We start from the raw sequence: 19,902 nt of genomic DNA on the forward strand, positions 1-19,902 counted from the left end.
GACCCTCCATTTCTCAAATCCATCTGGGTGTGATGTCTCTGGACCCAGACTGCATGAACAATTCAACTGTTTAAACTGTCACCTAATCTTATTATATATTCTCTCCTTTGGGAGACTCATACACCTACATGTTTTCAATCTTTGCCTATAACTGGGTGATGATGTCCAAATATCAACAGTTAGGTCTGACTGACTCTATTTTCCACTCCTGATTTGCAGTTCCTAGTGGACATGTTTTTAGTTTTTTTGTTGTGGTGGTTTTGTTTTGTTTTGTTTTTTAGATGGAGTCTCGCTCTCTCACCCAGGCTGGAGGTCAGTGGCACGATCTCAGCTCACTGCAACCTCTGCCTCCTGGGTTCAAGTGATTCTCCTGCCTCAGCCTCCCAAGTAGCTGGGACTACATGCATATGCCACCACACCTGGCTAACTTTTTTACTTTTAATACATACAGGGTTTTACTGTGTTAGCCAGGATGGTCTAGATCTCCTGACCTCGTGATCCGCCTGCCTTGGCCTCCTAAAGTGCTGCGATTACAGGCATGAGCCACCATGCCTGGCCATGGATATGTTTTATTAGGCTTCGCCCAGCCGTGGACATGTTTGATTAGGCTTCACAGATAGCAGTGCTGGTCAAGATGAGCCTTATCCCTACCCCACACCTACTCTCTGCCAGTTTTGCTCACTAAGCTGAGTATGCTGCCACTAGTGAGTACCCAGCAATCATCCTGAGCCACTCCTCTCTCAACCCCACCAAACTGCCTCAGTTTCTGTGGCCTGTCGTTTCCGCCATCTTAAAACCACTCAAAGCTGATGGTCCTGCCTCCCACGGCTTCCATCTAGCTACCTGAAATTACCATGGCAGAGACTGTGGTGCTCACCAAGCACCTATCTGCTTCCCCCACCCCCCTACCCCATTTTCTAGCTTGCTGTGGTTAGGCAAAGCCATGGAATTGGCTGTGACTACAAGAAGAAATGGCATGTATTACTTCCATTGTGAAGCATAAAGGAGCCACTGCAAACCCTTGCAGTTGTCTCTCCCCTGATGTGGTGACTAAAAAGGTCTTGTGTTGGAGATAGTGCAGTCAAAAGATGGCAGAGTCTGGGTCCCTGAGTGCCACTGTGGAACAGACCCACCTCACCTCCCGCTGTCTTGTGTAGGTCATCGAGAAAGAGTGAGAAATACCCTCCTGTTGTGCTAAGCCAGTGAGATTTAAGCATTGTTTGTTACCACGTCATAACCTAGCTTATGCTGACTAACATGCTTACTGGGTTGTCTCCTCTTCTTCAAGACAGCCTTGCTTCAGTACTCTATACCACCTCAGAGACCACAGTCTCTGCCATGGTAATGGAAGCCATGGGAGGCAGGAGAGGAGACCGTCAGCTTTGAGCGGTTTTAAGATGGCTGAAATGACATTTTATCATGTCACAAGTACTTCTTCACGTATCTTGCACAAAACTCTTCAGTAGCCCCTCATATCAGGCAAACCATAAACCTGGAAGTCTCTTGCAGGTCTATAAAGGGCTTGTGATGGTCTGCCACAGCTTGCCTTACAGCCTCACCTCCCACTGGCCCTCAAAGCATCCCGGCACACTCTCCCCAGGCCCAACTGTCTGCATATCCTGCAGGGAGCCTGTTTACTCACTTCTAGGTCCCGAAGCAGGCTGCGGCCTGTCTGTAACATTCTCTCCATCTTCACTCTCCTCTTTGGGCAAACTCCTGTCCCTCACACAGGACTGCAAGTCTCAGCTCAGGTACATTTTATCTTAGTATTTCATTTTATTTTGGTAAAAACACTTAACATGAGGCTCACCACTTAACAAATTTTTAAATGGACAATACAGTATTGTTGACTCTAAGTACAATGTTGTACAGCAAATCTCTAGGGCCCATTCATCTTGCTTGACTGAAGCCTTATGCCTGTTGATTCATAATTCTCTATTCCCCCCTCCTGCTATTCCCTGGCAAACGCCATTTCATTCTTTGGTTCTATGAATCTGACTATTTTGGATACTTCATATAAGTGGAATAATGCAGTATTTGTCTTACTGTGACTGGCTTATTTCACTTAGCTTGATGCCCTCCAGGTTCATCATGTCGTTGCATATTATAGAATGTCCTTCCTTTTTAAGGCTGATAATATTTCAATGTATATATCATATATTCTCTATCTATTCATCTGTCAATGGACATTTAGGTTATATCTACATCTTGGCTATTGCGAATAGTGCTGCAATGAATATAAGAGTGGCCGATATCTCTTTAAGATCCTGGTTTCAACTCTTGTAGATAAATATCCAGAAGTGGGATAGCTGGATCATATATATGGAAGTTCTATTTTTAATTTTTTGAGGAACCTTCATAGTATTTTCTGTAACAGCCTCACTATTTTGCATTTCCACCAACAGTGTGCAAGTGTTCCTATTTCTCCACATCCTCATCAACACGTTTTGTCTTTTGTTTTTTGTTTTTTTGTTGTTGTTGTTTGTTTGTTTGTTTTGATGATATCCATCTGGACAGGTGTGAAGTGAAATCTCATGGTGGTTTTTATTTGCATTTTCCTAATGATTTGTAACATTGAGCATTTTTTCTTATACTTGTTGGCCATTTGTATCTTCTTTGGAGAAATGTCCATTCAAAACCTTACTTCATTTTTAAATCAGGTCATGTGGCTTTTTGCTATTGAATTATAGAAGTTCCTTATACATTTTGGAGATTAGTCCCTTATCAGATAGATGGTTCATGGACAGTTTCTTTCATTTCATCAATTGCCTTTTCACTCCATTGATTGTTTCCTTTGCTCCACAGGAGCTTTTTAGTTTGATAGAGTCTTATGGTGTTTTTATTTTTGTTGATGGTGTTTTTCATGTTATATCCATGAAGTCATTGCCAGACAAAGTCATAAAGTTTTTCCCTATGTTTTTCTTGGAGGTTTAGAGTTTTGGGTCTTAGGTTTAAGTTTCTAATATATTTGAGTTGATTTTGTATATAATAGAAAGGTACAATTTCATTCTTTTGCGTGTTTCCCAGTACCATTTGCTGAAGAGAAAAGTCTTTCTCCATTGTGTATTCTTGGCACCCTTGTCAAAGATCAGTTGACCATATATGTGTGAGTTTATTTCTGGGTTCTCCATTCTGTTTCACAGGGTGATATCTCCATCTTTATGACAGTATACACTCTTTTAATTACTGCAGCATTGTAATATAATTTGAAATCAAGAAGTGTGAGACCTCCAACTTTGTCCTTCTTTCTCAGGATTGCTTTAGCTATTGGTGGTCATCGGTGGTCCCATATGAATTTTGAAATTGTTTTTTTTCTTTTTCTGTAAAAAGAGAAAATTGGGATTTTGATAGGTATTTCACTGAATCTGTAGATTGCTCTGGACATTTTTCGGATACATTTTTTTATGTGGATGCCATTCCTGACTCCAACAGGCAGAGGTAACTCCACCTAAAACCAAACTCCACAGTATTCTGTACTGAACTCTAGAACATATCACACAAAAAGTCGCATAGTTCCTTTTTTACTTTGTTCCCTTCGTCCTTTACTCCCCTGTCTTTTTGTCTATTCCATTGTTACCTCTAGTTTCCAGCAACACAAAATGCATCATAGTGAATAGCACAAAAAGAAACAACTAACAAAAAAAATTAAAAACAAAAAGCAACACTAGAGCTTTTACAAACTGAATTTTACAAAATAATTCAAAAGGTTGTGTTCTTTTCTTTTCAACTCTTACTGAAAATAGGGAATGTGCCTCTTGTAGATACAACAGAGTAATTCCATATATATTAAGATATTGAGTTCATTTCTTTTTAATGATTGAGTATAATTATACAGGAGAAAGGACCTGCAGGAAAAGAGGAATTAAGTTAAAGTCTAAATTTGTATCTGACTATCATTGCTACTGATGTGCAGGCAAAGCCCAAGCAATTACCATTCCCTGAATCTAAAATTAAGGTCTTCAAAATTTTCATAATGATGTGTTAAGCTTGATAGTGTGGAATATTATTGGCTTTATTCTAACTTGAATGTTTTCTGTTTTCTTAATTATCATGGTTGTTTTTATTAAAGAAAAAAACTTAGTTTGATAAAATAAATTAAATTTTGTTAAATTTTGATCCATTACAAAAATATTTTATACTTTTTAATGAATATGCATAGAAAGAGCCATGTAAACATTTTAAGAAATGGATTAATTTTTTGCATTGTTTCTGATTAAACAATTATGGAGACTATAACAAAGAAATCAATTCTTCCTCTGCTTTAATTTTCTGACCAGGCACTTCTAGGAATTCTTATATAGGGATTCTTAAAGTTACTTGCTTTCAGCTAGAAAATGGAAACGTCTCTGAAACTAAATGACTTCATAACTTGAAAAACGTTTACAGACTCAAAGAGCTGTGATTTTTGAAATTTCTTCTCTTGTTTGGCTCCAAAACAAATGCATACAAAACTTCAAAATCTAAAGAAAGAGGGAAAAGACCAATTTAGAATTTAAAATTGGTTGATGTCCGTTAATCAGTCTAGAAATGAACTGATAAGTGTTAGGGCTACTTAAAATTAAATCATATCAGAATATGTGGAAAATTCTAAACTTTACTGTGAGGATGAAGTGGGGCAGGAATTAGACTCAAATGGTAAAGTTGACCTTAATTATCAGTTCTGCAATCTAATATTTATTTATTTTTGTAGACACACATTCTTTCATTAAGCAGCAATTTATCGATCATCTTTATTATATAAAACATTGCATTAGTTGTCAGTTTAAGTAACACCTGATCTAGTTCCAGCTTAAATATAGAGGAATTGATAAAACTTTACTCTATAAATGCTTCAATTTTTTAATACTTTGACTAAGATCATGCAAAATATATATATTTTGTGCATTATATATTATATATATGTATGTGTATATATATGGGGTGTGTGTGTATATATATACACACACCAGTAAAAAATCTAGTGATGCCCAGTGATTCTATTTGCTGGGTGGACATGGTATTCCTTGTCCTCCACGTCTCATCCATTGAACTGTAATTTACAAACCTTCTCATTAGCTTGGACCATTTTGGCAAGGATTTGATTTGGCAGCTTCACATACAGACTTTTTCTGCCCTTGAAAATATAATAGAGCACTCTGTAGCCATAACATGTTACCAGCTTTCACAACCCACATGAAATACGCAAGTACAAATGCAAACAAGGTGGAAGGAGCTGAAGGGCAGGGGAGTGAGTATTAGGAAGAGCATATCCCCAGGTTTCCTCTCCTGTTCAGAAGGGCAGGCACAGGAAAGAGCCTCAGGCAGTGTGGAGACGGAGAGAGGGTGCCAGCTGGCCTCGCAGTTCAAGTGTGGAGTCGGAGGGCTCGTGGAGATCTACATCCTCTGGAATCCCACAGTTCATTATGCAGTCCCCTCACGTGGCTTTCCTTATGCTCTGTTTTCCTCATTTCAGTGTGGAGGAAACCAACGCTAAAAATGTGTGCTGCATACCACATTAACTTTATTTCTTCCTGATTTACGCTCTTTTCTCTCTGAGGAAGATGCAATGTGGCTTGGTTCTCTGATTCATTTCCCTTAAACTCTCTGTTCTCTGCCAGGTTAACCCCAGGAAAGGTCATGACAGGTGCAGCTGCACTGGTTCATGTTATTTCATACCTTGTCACCTTCGTTTCCCTTTTGAGTCGTGTTTTGTTGGTTTCACTTTAAATTATGAAATGGATTGCTCCCTGGAGTGCATGACATCATTCACATTTAATGGATGTGACATGGAAATTAAATGCTTTTAAACCCTTCTGAAACAGTAGTCAGAGGATGCATTACCACACTGAATCCATTTCTAGTAAAATATTTAATTTAAAAATTTGTAGCAACATGTCAGTAAATGGCAGGCTTCCAGCTAGTGCTTGTGGAAACCGCACATTTTGGGGGGTAAAAAATCTGTGGACAGTAATACAAGATGCCCTTGTCAACCTAATCATCCTCCAGTTATATACAACATGCTCACATCTGGTTCTGGAGAACAGAAAATGGTATCTCTTTTCCTTTTTCATAACTCTAACATCTGGCTGAGTATCTAGGTACAGTGGGTGCCTAGTAAATGTTGACTGAAAGAATTATCTACTAAATGATTGAACATATAAATTTGAATACTCACTTATAGATGACTGAAATGATAAAAGATTCTCTTTCTTCATATTCTCAAGATAAGCACTGTAACATGATAAAGTGCTTTCTTCTTCCAGAGAATGAGAACACACAGTTGAATATTTGCCATCTCTCTGGTCTTTCTGGATAAAACATCCTTTGACTACCTCTCTAATCTAATCTCCTGCTGCTTCCACCCTGACCCCAAATCAGTTCCAGGTCCCCCCACCTCTATCCTGTTCCCTGTAAATATGCCAAAGACTTTCACACCCAGAGCCTTTGTCCTCCAGTTCTCCTGTCTGGGATGCCCTTCCTTCACTATCCCCCTGCCATGCTCCCTGGCTTCATTGAGGGCTCTGGTCAAGCATAACCTCAGAGACGTCATCTTTAATTATCCTAATTAGAAAGCACACTTTTCCCATCCTCTTCTTTCCAGTACTGTTGCCATGTGACATCATATTTATTTATTTGCTTATTTTTCTGCCCTTCCACTAGAGCATTCACTCCATGAGAACAAGAACTTGCCTGTTTTGTTCACTGTGTATCCTCCCTCGGTGTCCAGAACAGTGCCTGTCAATAAATATTTGGAAAACGAATAAACAAATTTAGAGCATATTTGGCTAGCAAGAGGTTTAATGGGGAGGTAGAGCCTATGGTGGAAAGAAAATTAGCTTGGGGTGAAAAGGATTCAGTTCTATAATATCACTTACTAATGGAGACCTTGGACAAATTATTTGACTTCACTGAGTCTCAGCTTCCCCCTCAATAAAAAAGGCATAGTAGCCTCTGTGTTGAGAAAACATAAGGATACAGCAGCTTCAGAAATGATCAAGACAGAAACAGACAGCTACATACATTGGTCATGAAGCTGAAGAGCATGAAGCCATGATTAGTTGGGGTTGAAGAATACTAGGTTAGTTGTAGAGTGACATTTCTAAAAGTCTGTATCCTACCTGCAGTTTGGAATCTATTTCTCCATTTCCTTCAAAGCAATTAATTATTATAGCAAATTAATTCAAATTGACAATGAAAATTTAAAAATTGCTAAGACATTTAGAAAACTTCAAAGTGTCCTTGATGTCACTTAGAAACAAGAATTGCAGTACAAATTTTTCCCTTGCTGTCTTCCCTGAATCCCTTCTCCAACTCTCCTACTCCTTTCCATGTATTCTGGAGGGGTTTCCAATCAAGGACTCCCCTTTTCCACTAACGAACTGGCATGTGGCCCTGGCTGGCCAGTTGGCATCATTTAATCTGGGACTGATTTAATCATTGGCAAAAAAGCAGGTTTCTTTCCTTCCGCAATGACTATGCATTCAGGTTGCCTTACTTTTCACCACATGGAAAGGACCAGTTTAACTAGAAATGATACCAACACAGAGAAGTAGAGTTTAGAGACGAAGAGAGAAAACGTCCTGATGACATCTAAACATGTCTGAAGTTAGCTCCTCCACTTTTTGTACCTAGACTTTTCAAGTAATGTGAACCAACAAATTATCTTGTCTTTAAGCAAGCTAGTTTGAATTGTAAGAGGCCTAGCAAATACAGAAGGATATGGGGAAATAGGAGAGAACAAGACAGGACTCGATCCAAATCACAGAAGCAATAAGATGAAAAAAAAATGTTGCACTAATCCCTGAATTTCATAAAAGAAAAGTTTTTCACACCTACCTACTCACATCCCAAGTCCCTATTTTCATCAGATTCTTACCTCCAACCCTGGCCAGGGGAGCCCCAGTAGTAGCTTGGGGCTGAAGAAATCCCAAATTTCACTATCAGGTAAGGAGTGATGCGGGGATAGAGGTCCCAGCACTGTTACTAGTCAGCAAGAAGGGAGTCATGTTCCTGTCATCCAGGTTGGACTCTCTATATATTTATACACAGAATCACAAATACCTAAACAGATGGTTTCTGAAATACTATTAGTACAAGTCAATTGGGCTCAACAAGCAAACAGCATACTTATAAGCAAACATTTGAAACACTACATTCCTAAATTGAAGACCGTTGATAATTTTTACCACTATAAACGTGTGTATGAGTGTGCACGTGTGTGTGTGTGATGTATATGATTATTCATTCTTAGTTACAAAAGAGTAACAGTTTTTAAAGTATGGTACAGGGAACCCTGGAGGCCCCTGACACACCTTCAGAGGGCCCATAATAATTCTGAGACATTATTTGCCTTTTTCACTCTCATTTTTAGGGAGGGATATTATTCATGTATTTTAATTGAGATAAAATACACATTACATAAAATTTACCATTTTATTCATTTTAATTGTACAGTTCAGTGGCATCAAGTACATTCACATTGCTGTATAGCCATGTGATTGATTTTTTTTTTTTTTTTTTTGAGATGGAGTCTTGGCCGGGCGCGGTGGCTCAAGCCTGTAATCCCAGCACTTTGGGAGGCCGAGGCGGGTGGATCACGAGGTCAGGAGATCGAGACCCTCCTGGCTAACACGGTGAAACCCCGTCTCTACTAAAAATACAAAAAAACTAGCCGGGCGCGGTGGCGGGCGCCTGTAGTCCCAGCTACTCGGAGGCTGAGGCGGGAGAATGGCGGGAACCCGGGAGGCGGAGCTTGCAGTGAGCCGAGATCGCGCCACTGCACTCCAGCCTGGGCGACACAGCGAGACTCCGTCTCAAAAAAAAAAAAAAAAAAAAAAAAAAAGATATGGAGTCTCGCTCTATCGCTCAGGCTGGAGTGCGGTGGCCGGATCTCAGCTCACTGCAAGCTCCGCCTCCCAGGTTCACGCCATTCTCCTGCCTCAGCCTCCCGAGTAGCTGCAACTACAGGTGCCCACCACCTCGCCCAGCTAGATTTTTGTATTTTTTAGTAGAGACGGGGTTTCACCGTGTTAGCCAGCATGGTCTCGATCTCCTGACCTCATGATCCACCCGTCTCGGCCTCCCAAAGTGCTGGGATTACAGGCTTGAGCCACCGCACCCGGCCGTGATTGATTTTTAATATCAGCTTTACTGAGGTACAATTTATACAGGCTAAAGTTGACCAATTTTAGGTATACAGTCTGGTGAGTTTTGATCAATGTATGTAGCTATGCAATCACCACAACAACCAAAGTATAGGATATTTCCATCACTCCCCAAGGTTCATCTGTGCACTTTATAGGTAACCCCTTCTTTCTTGGCTGTGAGAATCCACAGACCTGCTTTCTTTCACCATACTTACACCATTTCTAGAATTTCACATAAAAGAATTATACATTATGTATCTTTTATGTCTGGCTTCTTTCACTTAACAGAAGTGAAATTTATGCATGTTGTTGTGTGTACCAGTATTTTGTTCTTTTTTTTGTTACTGAATGGTATTCCATTGTATGGATGTACCACAGTTTGTTTATCCATTTATCATCTATAAGATGTTTGAGTTGTTTCCAGTTTGTGGCTAGAATGAAGCTTCTGGAACAAATTGTTGTACAAAAATATGCTTTCATTTATCTTGGATGAATACCTAGGAGATGGATGACTGGGGCATATTGTAAATATATGTGTGACTTTATAAAGAGCTGCTGAACTGTATTCCAAAGTAACTGTTCCATTTTGTATTTCCACCATCAATGTGTGAGAATGACATATGGTCTACATCCTTCTCAACACTAACTAGTTTTTTTGATTTTTTAATTAATTTATGTTTTTAATTGACACATAAGAATTGTACGTATTTGTGGGCACGTAGTGATGTTTTGATACATACAGTGTTTAGTGATCAGATCAAGGCAATTAGCATATCCATCGTCTCAAACATTTATTCCTCCTTTGTGTTGGAAACATTTAATATTCTCTCTTCTAGCTATTCTAAATTTCTAAATATATACTATTGTTAATTATAGTCATTCTACAGTGCTATCAAACATTAAAACTTATTCCTTTTGCCTAGCTGTAATTTTGTATACTTTAACAAATCTCTTCTTATCTCCCCCTTTCTCTTACACTTCCCAGCTTCTAGTAGCCTCTCTTCTACTTTTTACTTCAGAGAAGAACTTTTTTTTTGTTCCCACATAGAAATTAGATCATGTGATGTTTAACTTTCTGTTTCTGGCCTATTTCGCTTAACATGATGTCCTCCAGTTTCAGCCATGTTGCCATGCATGACAAGATTTCATTATTTTTAAAGGTTGAGTAATATTCCATTGTGTACATACCACATTTTCTTAATTTATTCATCTGTTGTTGGACACTTGGACTGACTTTATATCTTGGCTATTGTGAATAGTGCTACAATAAACATGATGGTGTAGATGTCTTTTCAATATAATATTTGCCTTTCCTTTGGATAAATGCCTAGTTGTGGGCTTGCTGAATCATATAGTAGTCCTATTTTGGGTTATGAGAAGAACCTCCATACTGTTCTCTGTAGTGGCTGTACTAGTTTACATTCCCACCAACAGTGGGTAAAGATCCCTTTCCTCCACATCCTGGCTGGCGTTTGTCATTTTTTGTCTTTTTGATAACAGCCATCCTACCTGGGATGAGATGATATCTCATTGTAGTTCCGGTTTTGTTTCCCTGATGATTAGTGATGTTGAATACTTTTTCATATATGTGTTGGTCATTTGTCTGTCTTCTTTCGAAAAATATCTATTCAGCTAGTTTGCCCATGTTTTAATTGGAGGTTTTTTTGTTTGCCATTGAGATCTTTGAGTTCCTTGCATATTCTGAATTTCAATCTCCTGTGAGATGAATAGTTTGAAAAAATATTCTCCCATTCTGTAGGTTGTCTCTTCACTCTTGATTTTTACTTTGCTGCACAGAAGCTTCTTAGTTTGATTCAATCCCATTTGTTTACTTTTGCTTTTGTCCGTTGTGCTTTAGAGGTCTTATTCACAAAATATTTTCCCAGACAAGCAACCTGAAGCATTTCCCCTATGTTTTCTTCTAGTAGTTATATACTTCAAAGTTTTACATTTAGATCCTAACCAATTCTGAGTTGGTTTTTGTATATAGTGAGAGACGGGAATCTGATTTTATTCTTCTGCATATGGATATCCAGTTTTTCCAGCACCATTTATTGAAAGAGTGTCTTTTTCCCAATGAATGTTTTTGGCACCTTTGTCAAAGATCAGTTGGCTGTGGATATGTCAGTTAATTTTGGGGTTCTGGGTTCTGTTTCATTGGTCTATGTGTCTGTTTTTAATGCCAGTACTATGTTGCTTTGGTTACTATAGCTTTGTAGTATATTTTGAAGTCTGGAAATGTGATGCCTTCAGTTTTGTTATTTTTGCTTAGGATTGCTATGGCTATTCAGGGTATTTTGTGGTTCCATACAAATGTTAAGAATTTTTTTCTATTTCTTTGAAGACGATCATTGATTTTTTTTAGGGATTGCATTAAATATATAGATCACTTTGGATAGTAATCATTTTAACAGTATTAATTTTCCAGTCTATAAATTTGGGATGATTTGGAATGTCTTTCCTTTTTTGTGTGCACTTCTTTAATTTCTTTCATCTGTGTTTTATAGTTTTCCTTGCAGAGATCGTTCACCTCCTTGGTTAAATTTATTCCTAGGTAATTTGTATTTATAGCAATTGGAAATGAAATTACTCTCTTGATTTGTCTGTCAGCTAGTTAGTTGTTCATGTGTGAAACACTACTGACTTTTATATGTTGATTTTGTACCCTGCAACTTCACTGAATTTGTTAATCAATTCTAAGAGTTTTTTGGTACAGTCTTTAGGATTTTCTATATATAAGATCATGGCATCTGCAAACACAGGCAATATGACTTCTTCCTTTCCAATCTGGATGCCCTTAATTTCTGCCTCTTGCCTAATTGTTCTGGCTAGGACTTCTAGAACTATACTGAATACGAGTGCTAAGAGTGGCTTGTCTTGTTCCAGTTGTTCCCTGTCCAGTGTGTTGTTAGCTGTGGGTTTGTCTCATATGGTCTTGATTGTATTGATGTATTCTCCTTCTATACCTAGTTTATTGAGAGTTTTTATCATAAAGAAATGTTGAATTTTATTAAATGTTCTTTTGGCATCTAATGAGAGGATATATGGTTTTTGTTCTTCATTCTGTTATTGTGATGGATCATGTTTATTGATTTGTGTATGTTGAACCATCCTTACATCCCTGGGATAAATCCTACTACATCACAGTGTTTGATCTTTTTATGTGCTGTTTGATTCAGTTTGCTAGTCTGTTGTTGAGGATTTGTACATGTGTATTCATTAGGGGTATTGGTCTGTAGTTTTCTTTTTTTGTTGTGTCCTCATCTTGTTTTGGTGTCATGGTTATGCTGACCTCATAGAATGAGTTTGGAAGAAATCTCTCCACTTCAAATTTTTGGAATAGTTTGAGAAGAATTGGTATTTGTTCTTTAAAAGTTTTGTAGAATTCAGCATTGAAGCTCTCTGGTTATAGACCTGTCTTTATTGGGAGACGTTTTATTACAGATTCAATCTTGTTATCCATTATTCATATGTTTAAGTTTTCTCTCTCTTCTTGGTTTAATCTTGGTAGGTTGCATGTGTCCAGAAATTTATCCATTTTCTCTAGCTTTTCAAATTTAGTGGTATATAGTTATTCATAATAGTTTCTAATGATCCTTTGTATTTCTCTGGCATCAGTTGTGATGTCCTTTTTTGCAGATCTGATTTTATTTATTTATTTGGGTCTTCTCTCTTTTCTTAGTCTAGCTAATAGTTTGTCAATTTTGTTTATCTTTTCAAAAAGCAACTTTTTGTTTCATTGAGTTTTTTCCTATTTTGTTAGTCTCAATTTTTTTTATGCTCTGAACTTCATTATTTCTTTTCTTCTGCTAGTTTTGAATTTAGTTTGTTCTTGTTTTTCTAATTCCTTAAGGTGTATCATTAGGTTGTTTACTTGAAATCTTTCTTTTTTATGTAAGAATTTATTGCTATAAACTTGCGTCTTAATACTATGTTTGCTGTGCCCCATAGGTTTTGGTATGTTGTGTTTCTATTTTCATTTGTTTCAAGGAATGTTTACATTTCCTTCTTAATTTCTTCCTTCGCTCATTGGTTGGACAGGTGCTTTTTGTTTCATTTACATGTATTTGTACAGTTCCAAATGTTCCATAGTCCTCTTATTATTGATTTCTATTTTTTCATTGTGGTCAGATAAGATACTTGATATGACTTATTTTTTAAAATTTTTTTGAGATCACTTTTATTCTTTCACAAAAATCAGAAGAGTTTTCCAGTGGCACAACAGTTAAATAAAGAAGTAGATGTGAGAATTTAGCTATCTCCTATCAAACTAGATGTTAATGAGCTATTTTTAAAAAAAATCCCACTCTTTGAAAAATAATAGTTATTTTTCACAAGATATGTGTTATTGATATTTATATAAAATGGTTTATTAATATTTTTAAATGAGTAATACATACTTTTGTAAATTATCTCAATTTTAATTTCTGAAATATTGATAGATATAACCTATAAAAATAAAATATCTTTGAGGCCCTTAATAATTTTTAAGAGTGTAAAGGGCTCCTGAGACTAAAAAGTTTGAAAAGATTAATCAGCTTAAAATATACTTAGGCACACATTGTAATAACTGAATATTGCAAAAATTTGTTATCAAATCTAAACTCTATTTTTTAAAAGTCTGAAAACAGCGGCAATCCCCAGAAAGGAATTCTTATTATAATGTAGTAAAATGAATATTTTATATGATTTTACATTGATTTCAAACTGTCTACAAGAGAAAATATTTGTTACTCAATGTTATCTTTAGTACACTTATACTCATCAAAAAAGACACTGTTATTATTATCATTTTCCAGTTGAGGAAGCCAAGCCTTTTTATTAGGTTGATGCAAAAGTAATTGCAGGCCAGGCGCGGTGGCTCACGCCTGTAATCCCAGTAGTGTGGGAGGCTGAGGCAGGTGGATTATCTGAGGTCAGGAGTTCGAGACCAGCATGGCCAATGCAGTGAAACCCTGTCTCTACTAAAACTACAAAAAAATAGCAGGGTATGGTGGTGGGCGCCTGTAATTCCAGCTACTCAGGAGGCTGAGGCAGAAGAATTGCTTGAACCTGGGAGGTGGAGGTTTCAGTGAGCTGAGATCATGCCATTGCACTCCAGCCTGGGCAACAAGAGGGGAAACTCCATGTCAAAAAAAAAAAAAAAAAAAAAAAAGTTGCGGTTATCGCAGTGTGCTCTAAAGTAGGTGATGGCAAACTTTTTTTTAAAGGATCAGATAATAGATATTTTCAGCTTTACAGGCCATGTGATCACTGTCTCAGCTGCCGACTCTGCCCTTATAGTATGATAGCTGCCAAAGGCAAAATGTAAACCAAGGAGTGATGTTGTGTTCAAAAAATAATTGACTTATAAACACCAATATTTGGATTTTGCAGAATTCTCATGTGTAATGAAATATTATTCTTCTTTTGGTTTTAAACATGTAAATATGTAAAGACTGTTCTTAGTTTATAGGCAGTGCAAAAACAAGTGGCAGGTTGGATTTGGTCTGCAGGCTATAGTTTGCCAACTCCTGTTCTAAAGTATGTTCTGTAGAGCTCTAATCATTTGAGACAAAGAGTTTCCTGAGTAAATAAGTTTGAGAAATGTTGCAGTGGAGGTTTAAACTGTATTTTATAACATAAAGCCTCTGTAATATCCTTCCCCCAAATTTCTTCTGTTTCACTGTTTATCAGGCCAATGCATCACAGAAATCTTTTTTTATTTTTTCAAATAATACCTGTTTATCTTTCTTACATTACTGTTCCATGGAATTTATGTTGGGAATTATTGCTCTTAAGGATTCCAAACTCAAATGCCTATAGATACCATGCATAACACCTCTGTATTATTTTCTCTATGTGAGAAAATAGCTGCTAACTGCTCACATCTGTACAATAACATTGTCTTTTAATCATGCACAGGGCAAACAAAATAACCAACAAAACATATCTTCAGTCTAGACACAGCCCTCAGATACCAATTTGCAACTGTTAGCATGTGGTATATTACAGGAAATGACATCACTGTTTCAAAATTCAATACAAAAATGAAGGTATCTTGGACAGGTTGCTTCTCTTGACATGAATGATTCTGTATCATATGCAGCTGCATCCTCAGGGAATAATCAGAGAATAACATAGCAAAGACAAGGTACAGTAAGTTTGCTTTTGCTTTCGCCATTATGTAGCTGATCCTATGTGATTTTCAGGATGATGGTTCCCAAATTTTGTACAAACGAATACTCTCTGGAATCTTGTTAAAACGCAGATTCTGATTCTATGGATCTGGAGTGGGATCTGAAAGTCTGCCTTTCTAACAAGCTTCAGGTAATGCTGGTGATCCGTGGGTTCAGGTTCAGAAAGGGACTTTTTGCATTGCACAAATTCAGTGAAATTAAGTGACCTACAGGGTAGAATCTGCATGTTCACAAGATCCCCAGGGGAATCGTATGCATATACAAGTCTGAGAAACACTGCTCTAGAGCCAGTTTCCATGAATGAATGTTCCCAATGCATTGGAGAATCCATCCAACTGTACTAAATAATTATCTAGCAATAGTGAAATACAATCTGAATGTCTTTGAATAAATAAGGAAAGGAGATAAGAGAATTCCCTTCTAAGATTCTGTCTGTGGTCACTGCTTCACCTTGAAGAGCCTAGAAATGACTGATAAGGCAGCTCTGGCCTAATATCTGCCAATGAATCCACATTCACGTCCATGAAACAAAAGGGAATGCAGAGCAAGAGTTTAAAGGTAAGTTATTTTAAAAAGTGATTTCAGGGACTGGCAAAAGAACTACATAATACAGCCACAACATTTCATTTCAAAAGTGCTAAGATTCAGTGACAACATTAACGAAAACTGGTAGGATCACCATAGTGGGTAATCAGGGAAGCCACACCCTACATCCTGCAGCACATCCTTTAGGAGCTGACATGAAATGAAGAAGTTTCACTTCATTTTTCTAGTGAACTCATGACCTTCTTTGGGTGATGCTTCTCTTTATATCCCTCCAGAAGTGTTTGGTACTTATCATCTGGTCCACGATTGTAAGAGGGTCAACGCACTTCAGATCCAAACAGAAGAGAACACATTTAATGGTCTGATCATTATCCTTGGTTGACCCTGAGCTGTTATTCTGCATGAGGTGGTAATTTCAAGGCTTGATGCTCTCCCTCCCAACCAGAGATTATAGAATAGGGACACACACCCAGAATGGCTTATGGATATTATACATGGCAAATGTATGTAAACCAGAAACCATATGAAGATACTTAATATTTAGCAAATGAGCTCAAGAATATCAGATTTATGTTCTGAATAGAAGAATTGTAATTTGTGTGATTATTGTCCTAATATTGGGGGTGACAACTGCAACATTCCTTGGACTCAGGAATGCAGTATCTTAAATTTTTTATTTTATGTGAGGGGAAGTGAAATGGAGATTACGAAGGGCATTTTGTTTATAATCCAAGTATTAAAAATCATCAAGAAGTGTTTGGGACACCATGCTAAGGCACTGAGGGGAAAATGCAAAAACAAAACAGGTTTTTGTTGATAACACTGAAAGTTCAAAAGTGGAACCAAGAAGACTGAGCTCTTTAAAAGTGGTCATTTATGTTAAACAAAGGTGCCTACTTGAATGGAAGAGAGCAGCACAATTACGTTTGGCTCTGAGTCCAACCTGGCAGAGTGGTGCCTTTAGAGGGCACTTGAGCCCTGGAAAGTGTTCCCTGGGCACTGCATGAAGGGAGGAACCTAGTACATTCCCTTTGTTCACAGACCTAGCTTCCTAAATCACCCAACTCTTTTGCTACCTTTGTCTGTATTTCCTTTTTTTTTTTTTTTTTTTCATTCCTTGGCTACAGGCCTAGCTTCCTCTTCAACCTCCCATCACAATTACCTTTTTATCCTTAAACTTAGGCACATTCAATCTCTTCTGGCTATTACTCTGGCCACTCATGACAACAGTGTTACTTCATTTTTCCAGTGAACTCATGACCTTCTTCAGGTGATGCCTCTCTTTATGTCACTCCAGAATTGTTTGGTACTCATCAGTTGGTCCACTTTTTTAAGCAGGGTAAACACACTTCAGATGTAATTAGAACAGAATACATTTAATAGTCTGATTAATATCCTTGGTTGACCCTGAGCTCTCATTCCACATCTTTTCATGAATATTTTCAGCTGTGTTTCTGTTCTCTCCAACGCTAGATCCTTTCTTACTTGGGGAAAGATCTTCTTTTACTTTTTTAACTTTCACAAAAGTTAAAGTCCTATATTCACCAAAAACTTCCCAAATTTTGATGACTGAATGACTCTTAAGAAAGAAAAAATGTATATTGAATGTCTTCCATGTGCCCAGATTGATAATAGTTGCATAGGCTTTGTGACTTCAAAATATACTACAAAGTGGGGGGAGGGAAGGGGGCGGAGCAAGATGGCCGAATAGGAACAGCTCCAGTCTCCAACTCCCAGCGCGAACGACACAGAAGACCGGTGATTTCTGCATTTTCAACTGAGGTACTGGGGTCATCTCACTAGGGAGTGCCAGACAATCGGTGTTGGTCAGCTGCTGCAGCCCGACCAGCGAGAGCTGAAGCAGGACGAGGCATCACCTCACCTGGGAAGCGCAAGGGGGAAGGGAATCCTTTTTCCTAGCCAGGGGAACTGAGACACACAACACCTGGAAAATCGGGTGACTCCCACCCCAATACTGCACTTTAAGCAAACGGGCACACAAGGAGAATATATCCCACACCTGGCAGGGAGGGTCCCACGCCCACGGAGCCTCCCTCATTGCTAACACAGCAGTCTGCGGCGATCTAACCGCAAGGCAGCAGCGAGGCTTGGGGAGGGGCGCCCGGCATTGCTGAGGCTTAAGTAGGTAAACAAAGCCTCTGGGAAGCTTGAACTGGGTGGAGCTCACAGCAGCTCAAAGAAACCTGCCTGTCTCTGTAGACTCCACCTCTGGGGACAGGGCACAGCTAAAAAACAACAGAGGAAGCAGCAGAGGCCTGTGCAGACGCGAACGACTCTGTCTGACAGCTTTGAAGAGAGCAGTGGATCTCCCAACACGGAGGCTGACATCTGAGAACGGACAGACTGCCTGCTCAAGTGGGTCCCTGACCCCTGAGTAGCCTAACTGGGAGACTTCCCCCACTAGGGGCAGTCTGACACCCCACACCTCACAGGGTGGAGTACACCCCTGAGAGGAAGCTTCCAAAGGAAGAATCAGACAGGTACACTCGCTGTTCAGCAATATTCTATCTTCTGCAACCTCTGCTGCTGATACCCAGGCAAACAGGGTCTGGAGTGGACCTCAAGCAATCTCCAACAGACCTACAGCTGAGGGTCCTGACTGTTAGAAGGAAAACTATCAAACAGGAAGGACACCTATACCAAAACCCCATCAGTACGTCACCATCATCAAAGACCAGAGGCAGATAAAACCACAAAGATGGGAAAAAGCAGGGCAGAAAAGATGGAAATTCAAAAAATAAGAGCGCATCTCCCCCTGCAAAGGAGCGCAGCCCATCACCAGCAACGGATCAAAGCTGGTCAGAGAATGACTTTGACGAGATGAGAGAAGAAGGCTTCAGTCCATCAAACTTCTCAGAGCTAAAGGAGGAATTACGTACCCAGCGCAAAGAAACTAAAAATCTTGAAAAAAGAGTGGAAGAATTGACAGCTAGACTAATTAATGCAGAGAAGGTCATAAACAAAATGACAGAGATGAAAACCATGACACGAGAAATACGTGACAAATGCACAAGCTTCAGTAACCGACTTGATCAACTGGAAGAAAGAGTATCAGTGATTGAGGATCAAATGAATGAAATGAAGCGAGAAGAGAAACCTAAAGAAAAAAGAAGAAAAAGAAATGAACAAAGCCTGCAAGAAGTATGGGATTATGTAAAAAGACCAAATCTACGTCTGATTGGGGTGCCTGAAAGTGAGGGGGAAAATGGAACCAAGTTGGAAAACACTCTTCAGGATATCATCCAGGAGAACTTCCCCAACCTAGTAGGGCAGGCCAACATTCAAATTCAGGAAATACAGAGAACACCACAAAGATACTCCTCCAGAAGAGCAACTCCAAGACACATAATTGTCAGATTCACCAGTGCTGAAATGAAGGAAAAAATCTTAAGGGCAGCCAGAGAGAAAGGTCAGGTTACCCACAAAGGGAAGCCCATCAGACTAACACCAGATCTCTCCGCAGAAACTCTACAAGCCAGAAGAGAGTGGGGGCCAATATTCAACGTTCTTAAAGAAAAGAATTTTCAACCCAGAATTTCATATCCAGCCAAACTAAGTTTCATAAGTAAAGGAGAAATAAAATCCTTTACAGATAAGCAAATACTTAGAGATTTTGTCACTACCAGGCCTGCCTTACAAGAGACCCTGAAGGAAGCCCTAAACATGCAAAGGAACAACCAGTACCAGCCATTGCAAAAACATGCCAAAATGTAAAGACCATCGATGCTAGGAAGAAACTGCATCAACTAACGAGCAAAATAACCAGTTAATATCATAATGGCAGGATCAAGTCCACACATAACAATATTAACCTTAAATGTTAATGGACTAAACGCTCCAATTAAAAGACACAGACTGGCAAACTGGATAAAGAGTCAAGACCCATCAGTCTGCTGTATTCAGGAGACCCATCTCACATGCAGAGACATACATAGGCTCAAAATAAAGGGATGGAGGAAGATCTACCAAGCAAATGGAGAACAAAAAAAGCAGGGGTTGCAATCCTAGTCTCTGATAAAACAGACTTTAAA

At 38.6% G+C, this 19,902-nt stretch overlaps 1 long non-coding RNA gene across 1 annotated transcript in view; it reads right to left on the reverse strand.

Annotated features, from left to right (window-relative positions):
* Positions 1 to 19,902, reverse strand: part of LOC104675004 — a 54,874-nt gene that overhangs the window by 17,028 nt on the left and 17,944 nt on the right. The window contains exon 2 of the long non-coding RNA XR_749710.1: positions 1,266 to 1,401. This is a non-coding gene — a long non-coding RNA (uncharacterized LOC104675004). The remainder of the gene's footprint in view (positions 1 to 1,265; positions 1,402 to 19,902) is intronic.

Source organism: Rhinopithecus roxellana, chromosome 4, assembly GCF_007565055.1.
Source record: "Rhinopithecus roxellana isolate Shanxi Qingling chromosome 4, ASM756505v1, whole genome shotgun sequence".
Classification (NCBI taxonomy): domain Eukaryota; kingdom Metazoa; phylum Chordata; class Mammalia; order Primates; family Cercopithecidae; genus Rhinopithecus; species Rhinopithecus roxellana.